The sequence below is a fragment of the Gambusia affinis genome, linkage group LG16, assembly GCF_019740435.1.
Source record: "Gambusia affinis linkage group LG16, SWU_Gaff_1.0, whole genome shotgun sequence".
Taxonomy (NCBI): domain Eukaryota; kingdom Metazoa; phylum Chordata; class Actinopteri; order Cyprinodontiformes; family Poeciliidae; genus Gambusia; species Gambusia affinis.
Window position 1 is genome coordinate 23,358,526 of NC_057883.1, and position 8,424 is coordinate 23,366,949.

At 40.7% G+C, this 8,424-nt stretch overlaps 1 long non-coding RNA gene across 2 annotated transcripts; it reads right to left on the minus strand.

The window, feature by feature from the left end:
- Positions 1-5,017: 5,017 nt before the first annotated feature.
- LOC122846310 lies at positions 5,018-7,943 on the minus strand. 2 transcript variants are annotated; one of them, XR_006373216.1, is made up of 4 exons: positions 7,806-7,943; positions 7,542-7,664; positions 7,268-7,446; positions 5,018-5,863 (listed from the first exon to the last, which is right to left on the minus strand). It is a non-coding gene; the product is annotated as an uncharacterized LOC122846310 (long non-coding RNA). The 2 variants fall into 2 exon arrangements; XR_006373215.1 differs by lacking the exon at positions 7,806-7,943 and having other exon boundaries at positions 7,542-7,799.
- Positions 7,944-8,424: the final 481 nt, after the last annotated feature.

The following is an 8,424-nucleotide window of genomic DNA, read 5'->3' on the forward strand; positions in this document are numbered from 1 at the left end:
TTCACAGAGACTGGATGAGTCAACCTTCAGAGTAAAAGACCGTAAACGTACAGAGTTACAAAATAAAAGTTTCATCTGATGCGATCAGAAAGAAGCAGAAATAATTTCAGATATTTAGGAGAATAAACATGAAGTCATATTTTCACCACGTTATTAATTTAGTTATAAATGTTTCAAACTAAATGTTTCATTAGTGAGTTAAATAAAAATATGAACTCCAAACTAAACATTTAGCTCCGAGCTAGCTACATATTTAATTTTCTAACCGGTAGATGGACTGTCAAAATAAAAGCTGCAACTTGATAACTTCATCCTAAACTGAATATTTTGTTAACAAACTAAACACTTAGCTTTAAACTAAATATTTAGTTTGAAACTGGAGCATTTACTCTCGAGATAAATTTTTAGCTCTAAAATAAATATGGTCAGAAGAGATTCATATGTTTGGATGGCCTAGTCAAAGTCAAGAGCTAAGCTTGCAGACTGAATTAATCAAATCAGTGAAATCATTTATGATTTACAGTAAATCAGGAAGAGAGTCTTCGTCACGGCGCTGATGAAGATCCATGTGTTGTTGTTTTTTTTGCTTTCAGCTCAAAGTTTAAATCAAACTAAACTTTTAGTTCTGATTTGGTTTCATTTCAGAATTTAAACCTCCAAAAGTCTTCAGACATGCTGTAGGGCTGAAGCTCTGACCTCTAAAACATCGACTACCTCCTTCAGTTAAACAACCCACAGCCACAGACAGATCGACTGAGGATTAATTCTTGATAAATGATTTATTAGTTTAAATTAGTTTCTTCCGTGTTGTAGTTTGGCCTCCATCGGCTAGAGGGCGCTGCTGGTTTGTATAAGCTGAGCCAGTTGATGCTGAAATAATTCTGGCAGAGGCATCCCAGGACAGGAAACGATCTAAACAAAGTCTGATCTGGGATGAAACATAAAAACTAGACAATCCTGTTTGATGATAATAATAATAATAATAATAATAATAATAATAATAATAATAATAATAATAATAATAATAATAATAATAATAATCTATTGTTATTTGTATGTAATAAAGCTGCATGCACTGTAAGGAAACTGGTTTCAGTCTGAGTTGTTAGCTAACTCGAAGCCAGCAGATTCAGGTTTGAACTGTTTGGATTTTCGTCTCCTCTTCATTTGATCCTTCGTTCCCCATCGTCCTCGTCTTTCTTGTCTTCCTCTCTTTGTCTTTTTTGTCCCAAGGCGACGAGTCAGGAACTCGCTGCTCATCTTGCTATGTGACCTGCGGCTGCTTCTCCGGCTGCTCGGTTACAGGTGGCAGCGGGTCGCTGAAGATTAGAACAGGAACGGCTCATAAGTAACGAGGGCCAAGGCTGGAGACGGATAACGGATGAATACAGATTAAAGGCAGAGCAGAGGAAGAACGGAGAGTGACGGACAACATCTGAGCCCAAAGAACCAGAGTTTACTGCCAACACACCCAGAAAAATATTTAACACAAACAGCCATTCCTCCTGTCTGCTGGCCGGAGAGACCAGGATCCGCGGAGCTGCAGGGTTATTAAGGTTATCGCTCCATGAATGGAGGGAAAGATGGGATCATCCGGATATCGACCGGATCCTCAGACCTGATGAGTTTCTCTGGAACCACAGGAGACACCAGCCTGCTGGGCTCTGAACTAATGCCAATGTGACATTTTGATCTCAAGCGCTGTTTGACATACAGTACACATACTGACGCTAAAGCGCTAACATTAAATCAGTTCTGCTTTAGAAGGCGATGATCCTGGAGCACCGAGTTCATTTAGACGTTATAATTTTATTCTGTAACATATCTTGTTTCTGTCTTATTTTGTGTTTTATTTTGTTCCTGAATGTTTCTTGTTTTAAATAAAGTTTTTGGGGAAACCACATAAAGAGAGGAAACTGAACTGACGAGTAAACCATTCACCTATTTCAAAATAAGAGCATGAATATAAACATTTATAGCCAAAACCTCAACACAGATGTTGAAGTTTATTCAGCTGAAACAGCCAATTAAAATATAGTTTATAATTTATTTGGAAAAATTTATTGAATAATAGTAATGTTTATTGCCGTTATAGAAACCATGCAATAAAATTACATGGATCATATTGAAATTGGGTGATAAATAGTACTAGATGGTATTTAATGCCCTTTACAGGGTATAAACTGTTTGGCTCCAATGCTCCTGCATCTGCAGCCAGATGGCAGCAGTTGGAACAAACTGTGAGGAATCTTTTAAATGTTCCTGCCTCAGGAAAGACAGGAACCTGTGGAGGTACTTGGAGATGGCAGAGAGCAGCCCACGGCCGTCTGGGCGGACGTTCCGGTTCTGCTGCTGTGGATCCACACACAGCAGATGATGCTTTCAATGGAGCAGTTTTTGAGAAATAACCCTAAATATTATTTAGTGGAAGCTAAAATATTCAGCTACAGCGCTAAATGTTTTCAAAGTTAGCAAGAGCACTAAACTAACAATTAGCTCCATAATTAGCGTGCTAGTGTGCTCACCACTGCAGTTCAGTTAAAAATGTCCCGCCTATGCGTCTTGGTGTCTCTGAGGAGTAACGATGCTAACCCTCAGAGAATGAACAGGAGGCCATGTTTAGCTGGCGGCTCCTTGGCGCTCCGGGCGTACCAACACGAAGAGAGAGAGAGAGAGAAACAGGATGCTGAGAGGCTGAGATGCTAAACAACTAGCCTGAAGTGCTAACAGAACTTCAGGCTAGTTCAGGTTTCCTTCATATCTGCTCCCAAAATGCTTTACATTAAGATAATAAGCATGAGCATGGACAGCTGGTTTCTATTGGTGAAAAATAAACCGTTTGTTGTTTTCTCTCTTCCCCAGAACCAGAACCAGAACCTGCTCCCTTCTGGACCAGCGGCTCAGATTGGTTCTGTTCATCATTCTGCTGCTTTTATTCACCTTCCAGTGAAATGGTGGCATATTAAAATATGTTTTTAAAAATAGAAAACATAGAAAACATTCAAACACTGAACAGCCCCCCTACAATCAACACTCAGAAATAAAATCCAGATTAAAAAGATCAAATAAAAAATAAATCCAAAGATGAAAAAAGTACAAATGCAGATGTACAAATAAATAAAATAAACTGTCAATCCTTCAGCTCTAAAGCCTAGATAAAGTATCAGTGTTGTTAAAACATAATTTTTATGACTTAATATTAATTTCATTCTGTACTTTTCTTCTGTTTTCTTTACATTAATTTCAGTTTAGTTACTTTATAAAAATGGCATGAAAGTGTAATAAATCCCATAATAAAAAACAGAAATGATTGGAAAAAAACATGAATCTTTCTGGGAAACAAGAAACAAGAATAACCAGCAGCAGGACGGAAAACATGAAGCATCTGGAGACTAAAACCAAAAAACCCAAAAAACAGATCAAACCAGCCAGAGTGTGTGTGTGTGTGTGTGTGTGTGTGTGTGTGTGTGTGTGTGTGTGTGTGTGTGTCGCTGTGGAAGGGCTGACAGGAAAATTGATTGCCTGTCTTTATTAGCATGTACCTGTGAGGGAATCGTCTCAGTGGGGTTCTGACTAGACAAGCCGACCTTCAGTTTCCCCTCTGCAGCGCAGCTGGACCACCGCTGCTCTGCAGCCGGTCCCCTCCTCACCCTCTCATCCTCTCCCCGGTCCTCATTCTCTCACTGGTCCCCTCCTCATCCCCCTCACCGGTCCCCTCCTCATCCCCTCACTGGTCCCCTCCTCATCCCCCTCACCGGTCCCCTCCTCATCCCCTCACCGGTCCCCTCCTCATCCCCTCACCGGTCCTCCTCATCCCCTCACCGGTCCTCATCCTTTCACCGGTCCTCATCCTTTCACCGGACCTCATCCTTTCACCGGACCTCATCCTTTCACCGGACCTCATCCTTTCACCGGTCCCCTCCTCATCCTTTCACCGGTCCTCCTCATCCTCTCACCCTCTCACCGGTTCTCATCCTTTCACCGGTCCTCCTCATCCTCTCACCCTCTCACCGGTCCTCATCCTCTCACCGGTCCTCATCCTTTCACCGGACCTCCTCATCCTTTCACCGGTCCTCCTCATCCTCTCACCCTCTCACCGGTCCTCATCCTTTCACCGGTCCTCATCCTTTCACCGGACCTCCTCCCTCCCTGACATGTTGGACTGAGATCCAGACCAAAATAGCAGCAGAGACTGATCAGGAGACCAGAGAGATTCTGAATCTGTTCTGGCATCTATGGCGACCGAGCCGAGCAGAACATGATGGAGACAAACCTAAAAACACTGCGGTGCTGCTGATCCAAACGGTTCTGATAAAACTCAGTATACACCGGGTTCACCGTCACAGAACCTGATCTGTCCCGGTTAAAGTCCATCACAGGGAGAACAAGAACTCCCTGCAGAGAGGATTCAAACCAACAACCAGGAACCAGGAACCTTCCTGCAAGGCATCAGGGAATTCAGTTAATGGGCTCACTGCAGATGAATGAATGGATGAGTCATGAATTCATCAAAATGCTCCATAAAAAACACTTTATGTTTGTGACAACAGGAAACCTGCAGCTGTCAAGAATTAACTGCAATAATTTGGTTATTTAGCCTGATAAAGATTTAGTCTCAAAACTAAATATTTAGTCAGCCAGCTAAATATTTAGTTGGCAACTGTGACATTGATAAATGAATGAATGAATGAAATGGTGAAAACATTGAAAATTAAGGTGTTATTTTCCTGAATTATTTTAATTCTTTCCTTCAAATGAAAATGAATAAAAACATCCTAAACCTTTAGAGGTCCCTCCTGATCTCAGTATTTAGTAATCAGCGCTGAAATAAAATGTTTTTCACCTTTGCATTATTAACATAATTAGAGTCTCACAGAGATAAAAGTTATGAATAATTTAGGTTTAATCTGGTGAGCCATCAGCACTTATCTAAGAGGCAAATCATCTCCTCTGATTTTTACTAATAACCAACTACAACAGGTCCATTCATTTAGTATATATGCATGTAAATAAAACATATATTTACCGATGTTTATTGAGACTGGAACTGAGACTTAATGGAAAATTAGGAAACCAAAGCAAAGGAGCCACGAAGCTGCGGGAAACCAGAGAGGAAGACGTGAAAACAGGAACCAGAAAAAACGAGAGAAATATGAACTGGAATCTGAGGCGGATTCAGAATAAACCCAGTTTGACACTAAAATGTTTTATTCTGCATTAAAACGATTAGATCATAAAAACAAGACGGCTACCTCATCATGAGCACAGCTAGTCACTTTATTACCCATGATGCTTTGCAGTGGTCATAGGACCATAATGTATGGAGCTAAACTGGGGCCATAAATTTGTTCAAAATGTTCCTCAGTGACAGGTTTTGAAAATCTATTGATTAAACACAATATTAATGTTTTAAAGCCATTTCCAGTTTCAAAAAGAGTTTTTAATTTTTTAAAGTTTCAATTAATTTTGTTTTAATTTTTTCATTTCCAATTTCTTTTATTTTTTGTTTAAAAATTTTTTTCAACTACAAATTTTTCTTTCCTTCAGTTGACAAAATGTTTTGAACATGCTTTATGGCCGAATTTAGCTCTGTAATTATGGATCAGAACATGTTAAAACAAAAAGTTCTCCACTTTAAATAGGCTGAAATAATCTGAGATGCAGCTTCGTGTTTCACTGAGTGGAAGGACGACGTCCAGACGCTGCATGCCGGTTCGCTGAGCGTTGCTCTGAAATGTTTCTGCAGGTCTGAAGAGAAAACGGATGAACCGAGAGCCAGGTGTCGGCCGGTCAGTTTGCCTCAGGAGCCTCGGGTCACAAACATCTGGCCGCCATCTTAATGTCACCCGTTGTCACGGAAACACTGTGCAGAAAGGCAGACGGAGCAGCAGCATCAGGTCAAAGGTCGCTGTGAGTGAGCTGGCTCTGGGAGAACACCAGCGTTACCATGACGATGATGAAGGTCAACTGAAACTCATCGCTGCGTTAGCCTCAGACGTTAGCGGCTGTGACAGCCGGCGCTCCATGATGCTGCTGCTGCTTTCCAGGGGTTGAGTCAGAGCGCCGCAGGTCAAAGGTCACAGCTTCAGAGAAATAGTCTGACAAAAGGCCAAAACGTTGCGTCCCACTGACATTTCAGGGAGACAATTTATTTTTCTCTTTTCTCTCTTTGACTTTTAAAGGAGAAAGAATCGATGAGACGTTTTAACGTCCACCACAGAAGAAGAAACAGATTTAAACCCGTTACTTTGACAGGGACAGAACCTAAAAACAGACGACTTCAGATACAGAGAAGACCTTTGACCTTTAGACAGCTGAACCTGCATGAACTGTGGATGGATGGAACAGAGGGAACAGGAAGAACAGGAGGAACAGAGGGGGGAACAGAGAGAAGAGGAGGAACCTGCTCAACATCATCAGATCACCATCACTGCTCCAGACTGAAAAACGGGACATTAATGCTGAGTGAGCAGATTGGTGGATTCATGAAGGTTGTCCCAGTTGAATCAGAGAGGTGGATTACTAATCCGTTCCTGCTGGTTTTCCTGAGTTACAGTCAGATTATTCTGTCAGGCTGGAGCAACTAAAGCAATAAAAACAGGAAGCTGCCTTCTCGCTGTGCCTTCACGCCACAGTGAGTCTGAGAGCTGGATGAGGAGCAGAGAGCTAAAAGAAACTCAGACATGTTTCTGTTATCCACCTCTCTCTCTCCAAATTAAAAGCATCATGAATAAACATGTGAATAAATGAATGAGTGTTTGCATAAGCAAACAGAGCACAGTGCAACGATGTAAGGTTAAGGTTTCCCTGCAGGCCTGCTCATAAATATGCAGATCGCTGTCATAGTCACACATCATAAGTCATAAAGTCAGAACCAGATCTGCTGACGAAAAGCTGAAGATCCACTGGAAAGATCCATCATTGAGGACTGATTCATCATTCTAGATCTAGATCTATAAGAAGAGATTTAGATTTAGTTTGTGGAGCCATTTGCAATGTTGCAGTGAAAAATGATCAGCAACAATTTGAGTTATTTAGTTGGTCTATAAGAGAAAAACTGGAGGTTCATGTTTCACATTTTCACCATGTTAATTCACATTTTCACCATGTTAATTCGTTCATTCATAAACAGTTTTCAAGCCAAATATTTAGCTTGTTAATTAAAGGTTTGATTTGAAACTGTGGCAGTTAGTGAAAAGTTATTGAAAATAACTAATTACTGCTGTTTTTAGAGCTGATGATGTAATGAAGCTGGGATTTATTTTACCTGTCAGGTGTTCAGAGTGGGAGCAGCAGCTCTGACAGCGCCGCCCTGCAGGTCAGAAAGTCCAACACAACTTCCAGACAAAGTCCTCTCCTTCATGGATGGTTGGTGGTTAAAATCCATTCATGGAACTTTAAGAATATCTTATTTTTGTTTAAAATGTTACTGTTTTCACAGATAATCTGTGGAAATAAAAGATCCTCCATTTAGCAAAACACAATCACTAAGTGATCATTAAGAGATGTTGATAAATTGTTATAATTAATGTTTCATAAACCTGCAGATTTGGTTCATGTGTCACAATAAAAACATTTTTCTTCTTCTTGTCCTGTTTTAGTGCGTCTGACCCAAAAAGCATCGGCTGTCCTTCGTCTCACTGGAGAATATTCACATTACCAACCTGAGAAGACGAATGAACCGTGACTGCCGAGTCTCATTTGTCTCACATGAAGGGGAACGGGGACAGGAAGGACGGGGAGGACGGGACAGAGCGAACCGTTCCCTTTTATCCAGGAGCTGCAGAGGAGGAAGCACTAATTACCTGAACTCTGCCAGCTGTGACCTCGCCTTGGAAGCTGCATGAATGCAGAGCTGCGCTTAATGAGAAATCCTACTGATTGGCTATTTTAAAGTATTCACTGACCGGCTGGTCTGAGGAGAAACAACATTTATTTTCTGTGCTTCTGGTTTGGCTTCCAGCCTCTAATTGACACCAGGATGCCAGGTGAACGTAATTAGCTGCAATTAGCCACCAGGATGAGGGATTAGTGGCAGCATGTGGCAACCTGAGGACAGAAAAGAAACAACCACAAAACTAATGACCTGGTGATGATTTTTCAATTAGAAACCAAGGAGAAATTCTGCCTAAAAATAGCTTTTTTACTTTATATTAGCAAATTAATTAATAATTTATTCTGTGACTTTCTGATTCCCATTTTTAACTCATACCAATTTTTTTTTTGAGAAGCTGCTAAATTTCACGGGTATGTTTCAGCCAATTGCTGATTTTCCAACATTAAAGAAATGTGGGTTTATTTATCTGGAAAAAGCCACACTGAGCCTCACCTACTTTAAAAATGTAACAATGTTTTGTTTTTATGAAACCTTTCATGCAACAATTCACATATTCATATTTCACTAACAGCTAATCAACCCAAACA